This window comes from Quercus robur, chromosome 8, assembly GCF_932294415.1.
Source record: "Quercus robur chromosome 8, dhQueRobu3.1, whole genome shotgun sequence".
NCBI classification, from domain to species: Eukaryota; Viridiplantae; Streptophyta; class Magnoliopsida; order Fagales; family Fagaceae; genus Quercus; species Quercus robur.
This window is the reverse complement of record NC_065541.1, coordinates 27,027,723-27,039,123: the sequence shown is the minus strand read 5'-3', so window position 1 is coordinate 27,039,123 and position 11,401 is coordinate 27,027,723.

The following is an 11,401-nucleotide window of genomic DNA, read 5'->3' as shown; positions in this document are numbered from 1 at the left end:
AAAACTAAAAAACATAATCCAGGCTTCATTTCAAGAAGAAACGGGTATGGACAAGCCGAGAAATAGACAAGAAAAAAAATTTCCTTCCTATCCGTTCGAACCCGACCCGAGATAGAAAATTCAAAAAATAAATGCAAAAAAATTCTAAAAATTAAAAAACATCATCCTGGCTTCATTTCAAGACGAAACGGTTCAGGACAGGCCGAAAAATGGAGAAGAAAAAAAATTTCCTTCCTATCCGTTTGAACCCGACCCGAGTTAGAAAATTCAAAAATAAATGCAAAAAAATTCTAAAAACTAAAAAACATCATCCAGGCTTCATTTCAAGAGTAAACGAGTATGGACAGGCCGAAAAATAGGGAGGAAAAAAAATTTCCTTCCTATCCGTTCAAACCCGACCCGAGTTAGAAAATTCAAAAATAAATTTCAAAAAATTCTAAAAATTAAAGAACATCATCCAGGCTTCCTTTCAAGAAGAAACGGGTATGGACAGGCCGAGAAATAGAGAAGAAAAAAAAATTTCCTTTCTATCCGTTCGAACCCAACCCGAGATAGAAAATTCAAAAATAAATGCAAAAAAATTCTAAAAATTATAAAACATCATCCTGGCTTCATTTCAAGACGAAACGGGTCAGGACAGTCTGAAAAATAGAGAAGAAAAAAACTTCCTTCCTATCCGTTCGAACCCGACCCGAGTTAGAAAATTCAAAAATAAATGCAAAAAAATTCTAAAAATTAAAAAATATCATCCAGGCTTCATTTCAAGAAGAAACGGGTATGGACAAGCCGAGAAATAGACAAGAAAAAAAATTTCCTTCCTATCCGTTCGAACCCGACCCGAGATAGAAAATTCAAAAATAAATGCAAAAAAATTCTAAAAATTAAAAAACATCATCCTGGCTTCATTTCAAGACGAAACGGTTCAGGACAGGCCGAAAAATAGAGAAGAAAAAAAATATCCTTCCTATCCGTTCAAACCCGACCCGAGTTAGAAAATTCAAAAATAAATTTAAAAAAATTCTAAAAATTAAAAAAAATCATCCAGGCTTCATTTCAAGAAGTAACGGGTATGGACAGGCCGAGAAATAGAAAAGAAAAAAAATTTCCTTCCTATCCGTTCGAACCCGACCCGAGATAGAAAATTCAAAAATAAATGCAAAAAAATTCTAAAAATTAAAAAATATCATCCAGGCTTCATTTCAAGACGAAACGGGTCAGGACAGGCCGAAAAATAGGGAAGAAAAAAATTTACCTTCCTATCAATTCGAACCCGATCCGAGATAGAAAATTGAAAAATAAATGCAAGAAAATTCTAAAAATTAAAAAACATCATCCTCGCTTCATTTCAAGACGAAACAGTTCAGGACAGGCCGAAAAATGGAGAAGAAAAAAAATTTCCTTCCTATCCGTTTGAACCCGACCCGAGTTAGAAAATTCAAAAATAAATGCAAAAAAATTCTAAAAACTAAAAAACATAATCCAGGCTTCATTTCAAGAAGAAACGGGTATGGACAAGCCAAGAAATAGACAAGAAAAAAAATTTCCTTCCTATCCGTTCGAACCCGACCCGAGATAGAAAATTCAAAAATAAATGCAAAAAAATTCTAAAAATTAAAAAACATCATCCTGGCTTCATTTCAAGACGAAACGGTTCAGGACAGGCCGACAAATGGAGAAGAAAAAAAATTTCCTTCCTATCCGTTTGAACCCGACCCTAGTTAGAAAATTCAAAAATAAATGCAAAAAAATTCTAAAAACTAAAAAACATCATCCAGGCTTCATTTCAAGAGTAAACGAGTACGGACAGGCCGAAAAATAGGGAGGAAAAAAAATTTCCTTCCTATCCGTTCAAACCCGACCCGAGTTAGAAAATTCAAAAATAAATTTCAAAAAATTCTAAAAATTAAAAAACATCATCCAGGCTTCATTTCAAGAAGAAACGGGTATGGACAGGCCGAGAAATAGAGAAGAAAAAAAAATTTCCTTCCTATCCGTTCGAACCCAACCCGAGATAGAAAATTCAAAAATAAATGCAAAAAAATTCTAAAAATTAAAAAACATCATCCTGGCTTCATTTCAAGACGAAACGGGTCAGGACAGTCTGAAAAATAGAGAAGAAAAAAAATTTCCTTCCTATCCATTCGAACCCGACCCGAGTTAGAAAATTCAAAAATAAATGCAAAAAAATTCTAAAAATTAAAAAACATCATCCAGGCTTCATTTCAAGAAGAAACGGGTATGGACAAGCCGAGAAATAGACAAGAAAAAAACTTTCCTTCCTATCCGTTCGAACCCAACCCGAGATAGAAAATTCAAAAATAAATGCAAAAAAATTCTAAAAATTAAAAAACATCATCCTGGCTTCATTTCAAGACGAAACGGGTCAGGATAGGCCGAAAAATAGGGAAGAAAAAAATTTACCTTCCTATCGATTCGAACCCGATCCGAGATAGAAAATTGAAAAATAAATGCAAGAAAATTCTAAAAATTAAAAAACATCATCCTCGCTTCATTTCAAGACGAAACGGTTCAGGACAGGCCGAAAAATGGAGAAGAAAAAAAATTTCCTTCCTATTCGTTTAAACCCGACCCGAGTTAGAAAATTCAAAAATAAATGCAAAAAAATTCTAAAAACTAAAAAACATAATCCAGGCTTCATTTCAAGAAGAAACGGGTATGGACAAGCCGAGAAATAGACAAGAAAAAAAATTTCCTTCCTATCCGTTCGAACCCGACCCGAGATAGAAAATTCAAAAATAAATGCAAAAAAATTCTAAAAATTAAAAAACATCATCCTGGCTTCATTTCAAGACGAAACGGTTCAGGACAGGCCGAAAAATGGAGAAGAAAAAAAATTTCCTTCCTATCCGTTTGAACCCGACCCGAGTTAGAAAATTCAAAAATAAATGCAAAAAAATTCTAAAAATTAAAAAATATCATCCAGGCTTCATTTCAAGACGAAACGGGTCAGGACAGGCCGAAAAATAGGGAAGAAAAAAATTTACCTTCCTATCAATTCGAACCCGATCCGAGATAGAAAATTGAAAAATAAATGCAAGAAAATTCAAAAAATAAAAAAACATCATCCTCGCTTCATTTCAAGACGAAACGGTTCAGGACAGGCCGAAAAATGGAGAAGAAAAAAAATTTCCTTCCTATCCGTTTGAACCCGACCCGAGTTAGAAAATTCAAAAATAAATGCAAAAAAATTCTAAAAACTAAAAAACATAATCCAGGCTTCATTTCAAGAAGAAACGGGTATGGACAAGCCGAGAAATAGACAAGAAAAAAAATTTCCTTCCTATCCGTTCGAACCCGACCCGAGATAGAAAATTCAAAAAATAAATGCAAAAAAATTCTAAAAATTAAAAAACATCATCCTGGCTTCATTTCAAGACGAAACGGTTCAGGACAGGCCGAAAAATGGAGAAGAAAAAAAATTTCCTTCCTATCCGTTTGAACCCGACCCGAGTTAGAAAATTCAAAAATAAATGCAAAAAAATTCTAAAAACTAAAAAACATCATCCAGGCTTCATTTCAAGAGTAAACGAGTATGGACAGGCCGAAAAATAGGGAGGAAAAAAAATTTCCTTCCTATCCGTTCAAACCCGACCCGAGTTAGAAAATTCAAAAATAAATTTCAAAAAATTCTAAAAATTAAAGAACATCATCCAGGCTTCCTTTCAAGAAGAAACGGGTATGGACAGGCCGAGAAATAGAGAAGAAAAAAAAATTTCCTTCCTATCCGTTCGAACCCAACCCGAGATAGAAAATTCAAAAATAAATGCAAAAAAATTCTAAAAATTATAAAACATCATCCTGGCTTCATTTCAAGACGAAACGGGTCAGGACAGTCTGAAAAATAGAGAAGAAAAAAACTTCCTTCCTATCCGTTCGAACCCGACCCGAGTTAGAAAATTCAAAAATAAATGCAAAAAAATTCTAAAAATTAAAAAATATCATCCAGGCTTCATTTCAAGAAGAAACGGGTATGGACAAGCCGAGAAATAGACAAGAAAAAAAATTTCCTTCCTATCCGTTCGAACCCGACCCGAGATAGAAAATTCAAAAATAAATGCAAAAAAATTCTAAAAATTAAAAAACATCATCCTGGCTTCATTTCAAGACGAAACGGTTCAGGACAGGCCGAAAAATAGAGAAGAAAAAAAATATCCTTCCTATCCGTTCAAACCCGACCCGAGTTAGAAAATTCAAAAATAAATTTAAAAAAATTCTAAAAATTAAAAAAAATCATCCAGGCTTCATTTCAAGAAGTAACGGGTATGGACAGGCCGAGAAATAGAAAAGAAAAAAAATTTCCTTCCTATCCGTTCGAACCCGACCCGAGATAGAAAATTCAAAAATAAATGCAAAAAAATTCTAAAAATTAAAAAATATCATCCAGGCTTCATTTCAAGACGAAACGGGTCAGGACAGGCCGAAAAATAGGGAAGAAAAAAATTTACCTTCCTATCAATTCGAACCCGATCCGAGATAGAAAATTGAAAAATAAATGCAAGAAAATTCTAAAAATTAAAAAACATCATCCTCGCTTCATTTCAAGACGAAACAGTTCAGGACAGGCCGAAAAATGGAGAAGAAAAAAAATTTCCTTCCTATCCGTTTGAACCCGACCCGAGTTAGAAAATTCAAAAATAAATGCAAAAAAATTCTAAAAACTAAAAAACATAATCCAGGCTTCATTTCAAGAAGAAACGGGTATGGACAAGCCGAGAAATAGACAAGAAAAAAAATTTCCTTCCTATCCGTTCGAACCCGACCCGAGATAGAAAATTCAAAAAATAAATGCAAAAAAATTCTAAAAATTAAAAAACATCATCCTGGCTTCATTTCAAGACGAAACGGTTCAGGACAGGCCGAAAAATGGAGAAGAAAAAAAATTTCCTTCCTATCCGTTTGAACCCGACCCGAGTTAGAAAATTCAAAAATAAATGCAAAAAAATTCTAAAAACTAAAAAACATCATCCAGGCTTCATTTCAAGAGTAAACGAGTATGGACAGGCCGAAAAATAGGGAGGAAAAAAAATTTCCTTCCTATCCGTTCAAACCCGACCCGAGTTAGAAAATTCAAAAATAAATTTCAAAAAATTCTAAAAATTAAAGAACATCATCCAGGCTTCCTTTCAAGAAGAAACGGGTATGGACAGGCCGAGAAATAGAGAAGAAAAAAAAATTTCCTTCCTATCCGTTCGAACCCAACCCGAGATAGAAAATTCAAAAATAAATGCAAAAAAATTCTAAAAATTATAAAACATCATCCTGGCTTCATTTCAAGACGAAACGGGTCAGGACAGTCTGAAAAATAGAGAAGAAAAAAACTTCCTTCCTATCCGTTCGAACCCGACCCGAGTTAGAAAATTCAAAAATAAATGCAAAAAAATTCTAAAAATTAAAAAATATCATCCAGGCTTCATTTCAAGAAGAAACGGGTATGGACAAGCCGAGAAATAGACAAGAAAAAAAATTTCCTTCCTATCCGTTCGAACCCGACCCGAGATAGAAAATTCAAAAATAAATGCAAAAAAATTCTAAAAATTAAAAAACATCATCCTGGCTTCATTTCAAGACGAAACGGTTCAGGACAGGCCGAAAAATAGAGAAGAAAAAAAATATCCTTCCTATCCGTTCAAACCCGACCCGAGTTAGAAAATTCAAAAATAAATTTAAAAAAATTCTAAAAATTAAAAAAAATCATCCAGGCTTCATTTCAAGAAGTAACGGGTATGGACAGGCCGAGAAATAGAAAAGAAAAAAAATTTCCTTCCTATCCGTTCGAACCCGACCCGAGATAGAAAATTCAAAAATAAATGCAAAAAAATTCTAAAAATTAAAAAATATCATCCAGGCTTCATTTCAAGACGAAACGGGTCAGGACAGGCCGAAAAATAGGGAAGAAAAAAATTTACCTTCCTATCAATTCGAACCCGATCCGAGATAGAAAATTGAAAAATAAATGCAAGAAAATTCTAAAAATTAAAAAACATCATCCTCGCTTCATTTCAAGACGAAACAGTTCAGGACAGGCCGAAAAATGGAGAAGAAAAAAAATTTCCTTCCTATCCGTTTGAACCCGACCCGAGTTAGAAAATTCAAAAATAAATGCAAAAAAATTCTAAAAACTAAAAAACATAATCCAGGCTTCATTTCAAGAAGAAACGGGTATGGACAAGCCAAGAAATAGACAAGAAAAAAAATTTCCTTCCTATCCGTTCGAACCCGACCCGAGATAGAAAATTCAAAAATAAATGCAAAAAAATTCTAAAAATTAAAAAACATCATCCTGGCTTCATTTCAAGACGAAACGGTTCAGGACAGGCCGACAAATGGAGAAGAAAAAAAATTTCCTTCCTATCCGTTTGAACCCGACCCTAGTTAGAAAATTCAAAAATAAATGCAAAAAAATTCTAAAAACTAAAAAACATCATCCAGGCTTCATTTCAAGAGTAAACGAGTACGGAAAGGCCGAAAAATAGGGAGGAAAAAAAATTTCCTTCCTATCCGTTCAAACCCGACCCGAGTTAGAAAATTCAAAAATAAATTTCAAAAAATTCTAAAAATTAAAAAACATCATCCAGGCTTCATTTCAAGAAGAAACGGGTATGGACAGGCCGAGAAATAGAGAAGAAAAAAAAATTTCCTTCCTATCCGTTCGAACCCAACCCGAGATAGAAAATTCAAAAATAAATGCAAAAAAATTCTAAAAATTAAAAAACATCATCCTGGCTTCATTTCAAGACGAAACGGGTCAGGACAGTCTGAAAAATAGAGAAGAAAAAAAATTTCCTTCCTATCCATTCGAACCCGACCCGAGTTAGAAAATTCAAAAATAAATGCAAAAAAATTCTAAAAATTAAAAAATATCATCCAGGCTTCATTTCAAGAAGAAACGGGTATGGACAAGCCGAGAAATAGACAAGAAAAAAACTTTCCTTCCTATCCGTTCGAACCCAACCCGAGATAGAAAATTCAAAAATAAATGCAAAAAAATTCTAAAAATTAAAAAACATCATCCAGGCTTCATTTCAAGAGTAAACGAGTACGGAAAGGCCGAAAAATAGGGAGGAAAAAAAATTTCCTTCCTATCCGTTCAAACCCGACCCGAGTTAGAAAATTCAAAAATAAATTTCAAAAAATTCTAAAAATTAAAGAACATCATCCAGGCTTCCTTTCAAGAAGAAACGGGTATGGACAGGCCGAGAAATAGAGAAGAAAAAAAAATTTCCTTCCTATCCGTTTGAACCCGACCCGAGTTAGAAAATTCAAAAATAAATGCAAAAAAATTCTAAAAACTAAAAAACGTCATCCAGTCTTCATTTCAAGAGTAAACGAGTATGGACAGGCCGAAAAATAGGGAGGAAAAAAAATTTCCTTCCTATCCGTTCAAACCCGACCCGAGTTAGAAAATTCAAAACTAAATTTAAAAAAATTCTAAAAATTAAAAAACATCATCCAGGCTTCATTTCAAGAAGAAACGGGTATGGACAGGCAGAGAAATAGAGAAGAAAAAAAATTTCCTTCCTATCCGTTCGAACCCGACCCGAGATAGAAAATTCAAAAATAAATGCAAAAAAATTCTAAAAATTAAAAAACATCATCCTGGCTTAATTTTAATACGAAACGGGTCAGGACAGGCCGAAAAATAGAGAAGAAAAAAAAATTTCCTTCCTATCCGTTCTAACCCGACCCGAGTTAGAAAATTCAAAAATAAATGCAAAAAAATTCTAAAAACTAAAAAACATAATCCAGGCTTCATTTCAAGAAGAAACGGGTATGGACAAGCCAAGAAATAGACAAGAAAAAAAATTTCCTTCCTATCCGTTCGAACCCGACCCGAGATAGAAAATTCAAAAATAAATGCAAAAAAATTCTAAAAATTAAAAAACATCATCCTGGCTTCATTTCAAGACGAAACGGTTCAGGACAGGCCGAAAAATGGAGAAGAAAAAAAATTTCCTTCCTATCCGTTTGAACCCGACCCTAGTTAGAAAATTCAAAAATAAATGCAAAAAAATTCTAAAAACTAAAAAACATCATCCAGGCTTCATTTCAAGAGTAAACGAGTACGGACAGGCCGAAAAATAGGGAGGAAAAAAAATTTCCTTCCTATCCGTTCAAACCCGACCCAAGTTAGAAAATTCAAAAATAAATTTCAAAAAATTCTAAAAATTAAAAAACATCATCCAGGCTTCATTTCAAGAAGAAACGGATATGGACAGGCCGAGAAATAGAGAAGAAAAAAAAATTTCCTTCCTATCCGTTCGAACCCAACCCGAGATAGAAAATTCAAAAATAAATGCAAAAAAATTCTAAAAATTAAAAAACATCATCCTGGCTTCATTTCAAGACGAAACGGGTCAGGACAGTCTGAAAAATAGAGAAGAAAAAAACTTCCTTCCTATCCGTTCGAACCCGACCCGAGTTAGAAAATTCAAAAATAAATGCAAAAAAATTCTAAAAATTAAAAAACATCATCCAGGCTTCATTTCAAGAAGAAACGGGTATGGACAAGCCGAGAAATAGACAAGAAAAAAAATTTCCTTCCTATCCGTTCGAACCCGACCCGAGATAGAAAATTCAAAAATAAATGCAAAAAAACTCTAAAAATTAAAAAACATCATCCTGGCTTTATTTCAAGACGAAACGGTTCAGGACAGGCCGAAAAATAGAGAAGAAAAAAATTTCCTTCCTATCCGTTCAAACCCGACCCGAGTTAGAAAATTCAAAAATAAATTTAAAAAAATTCTAAAAATTAAAAAATATCATCCAGGCTTCATTTCAAGACGAAACGGGTCAGGACAGGCCGAAAAATAGGGAAGAAAAAAATTTACCTTCCTATCAATTCGAACCCGATCCGAGATAGAAAATTGAAAAATAAATGCAAGAAAATTCAAAAAATAAAAAAATCATCCTCGCTTCATTTCAAGACGAAACGGTTCAGGACAGGCCGAAAAATGGAGAAGAAAAAAAATTTCCTTCCTATCCGTTTGAACCCGACCCGAGTTAGAAAATTCAAAAATAAATGCAAAAAAATTCTAAAAACTAAAAAACATAATCCAGGCTTCATTTCAAGAAGAAACGGGTATGGACAAGCCGAGAAATAGACAAGAAAAAAAATTTCCTTCCTATCCGTTCGAACCCGACCCGAGATAGAAAATTCAAAAAATAAATGCAAAAAAATTCTAAAAATTAAAAAACATCATCCTGGCTTCATTTCAAGACGAAACGGTTCAGGACAGGCCGAAAAATGGAGAAGAAAAAAAATTTCCTTCCTATCCGTTTGAACCCGACCCGAGTTAGAAAATTCAAAAATAAATGCAAAAAAATTCTAAAAACTAAAAAACATCATCCAGGCTTCATTTCAAGAGTAAACGAGTATGGACAGGCCGAAAAATAGGGAGGAAAAAAAATTTCCTTCCTATCCGTTCAAACCCGACCCGAGTTAGAAAATTCAAAAATAAATTTCAAAAAATTCTAAAAATTAAAGAACATCATCCAGGCTTCCTTTCAAGAAGAAACGGGTATGGACAGGCCGAGAAATAGAGAAGAAAAAAAAATTTCCTTCCTATCCGTTCGAACCCAACCCGAGATAGAAAATTCAAAAATAAATGCAAAAAAATTCTAAAAATTATAAAACATCATCCTGGCTTCATTTCAAGACGAAACGGGTCAGGACAGTCTGAAAAATAGAGAAGAAAAAAACTTCCTTCCTATCCGTTCGAACCCGACCCGAGTTAGAAAATTCAAAAATAAATGCAAAAAAATTCTAAAAATTAAAAAATATCATCCAGGCTTCATTTCAAGAAGAAACGGGTATGGACAAGCCGAGAAATAGACAAGAAAAAAAATTTCCTTCCTATCCGTTCGAACCCGACCCGAGATAGAAAATTCAAAAATAAATGCAAAAAAATTCTAAAAATTAAAAAACATCATCCTGGCTTCATTTCAAGACGAAACGGTTCAGGACAGGCCGAAAAATAGAGAAGAAAAAAAATTTCCTTCCTATCCGTTCAAACCCGACCCGAGTTAGAAAATTCAAAAATAAATTTAAAAAAATTCTAAAAATTAAAAAAAATCATCCAGGCTTCATTTCAAGAAGTAACGGGTATGGACAGGCCGAGAAATAGAAAAGAAAAAAAATTTCCTTCCTATCCGTTCGAACCCGACCCGAGATAGAAAATTCAAAAATAAATGCAAAAAAATTCTAAAAATTAAAAAATATCATCCAGGCTTCATTTCAAGACGAAACGGGTCAGGACAGGCCGAAAAATAGGGAAGAAAAAAATTTACCTTCCTATCAATTCGAACCCGATCCGAGATAGAAAATTGAAAAATAAATGCAAGAAAATTCTAAAAATTAAAAAACATCATCCTCGCTTCATTTCAAGACGAAACAGTTCAGGACAGGCCGAAAAATGGAGAAGAAAAAAAATTTCCTTCCTATCCGTTTGAACCCGACCCGAGTTAGAAAATTCAAAAATAAATGCAAAAAAATTCTAAAAACTAAAAAACATAATCCAGGCTTCATTTCAAGAAGAAACGGGTATGGACAAGCCAAGAAATAGACAAGAAAAAAAATTTCCTTCCTATCCGTTCGAACCCGACCCGAGATAGAAAATTCAAAAATAAATGCAAAAAAATTCTAAAAATTAAAAAACATCATCCTGGCTTCATTTCAAGACGAAACGGTTCAGGACAGGCCGACAAATGGAGAAGAAAAAAAATTTCCTTCCTATCCGTTTGAACCCGACCCTAGTTAGAAAATTCAAAAATAAATGCAAAAAAATTCTAAAAACTAAAAAACATCATCCAGGCTTCATTTCAAGAGTAAACGAGTACGGAAAGGCCGAAAAATAGGGAGGAAAAAAAATTTCCTTCCTATCCGTTCAAACCCGACCCGAGTTAGAAAATTCAAAAATAAATTTCAAAAAATTCTAAAAATTAAAAAACATCATCCAGGCTTCATTTCAAGAAGAAACGGGTATGGACAGGCCGAGAAATAGAGAAGAAAAAAAAATTTCCTTCCTATCCGTTCGAACCCAACCCGAGATAGAAAATTCAAAAATAAATGCAAAAAAATTCTAAAAATTAAAAAACATCATCCTGGCTTCATTTCAAGACGAAACGGGTCAGGACAGTCTGAAAAATAGAGAAGAAAAAAAATTTCCTTCCTATCCATTCGAACCCGACCCGAGTTAGAAAATTCAAAAATAAATGCAAAAAAATTCTAAAAATTAAAAAACATCATCCAGGCTTCATTTCAAGAAGAAACGGGTATGGACAAGCCGAGAAATAGACAAGAAAAAAACTTTCCTTCCTATCCGTTCGAACCCAACCCGAGATAGAAAATTCAAAAATAAATGCAAAAAAATTCTAAAAATTA